Consider the following 340-nt stretch of genomic DNA (forward strand, 5'->3'; position numbering starts at 1 on the left):
TCAGACCAGGTCCAACTGGATTTGGTGAGCTCCAATTAGAACAGACACACTGTCTCAGTGGGTGGACCACCCCTCGCGGTCCTGACTTCCTTGCTCATCTTCTCCCTCCTTCTGCCGTTCAACTGGACCTTGGGAGCTCAATCCATTGCTCTGATGAGGGTCTCTGTCTCCATTTCCATCCCTCTCCCGACGAAGATTCTATGGTGATATTCGAGATAATCATCAGTGTGATCGTGGGACAAGGACAGTGGGAGTGGGAGTGGGAGAATAGAAATGGAGGAAATGTGGATAGGAGCAGGGAAGAAGATATCTACATTAGGTTGGCAAGAGACTTGGCTCT

This window comes from Microtus ochrogaster, unplaced genomic scaffold (genome assembly GCF_000317375.1).
Source record: "Microtus ochrogaster isolate Prairie Vole_2 unplaced genomic scaffold, MicOch1.0 UNK158, whole genome shotgun sequence".
Lineage (NCBI taxonomy): Eukaryota > Metazoa > Chordata > Mammalia > Rodentia > Cricetidae > Microtus > Microtus ochrogaster.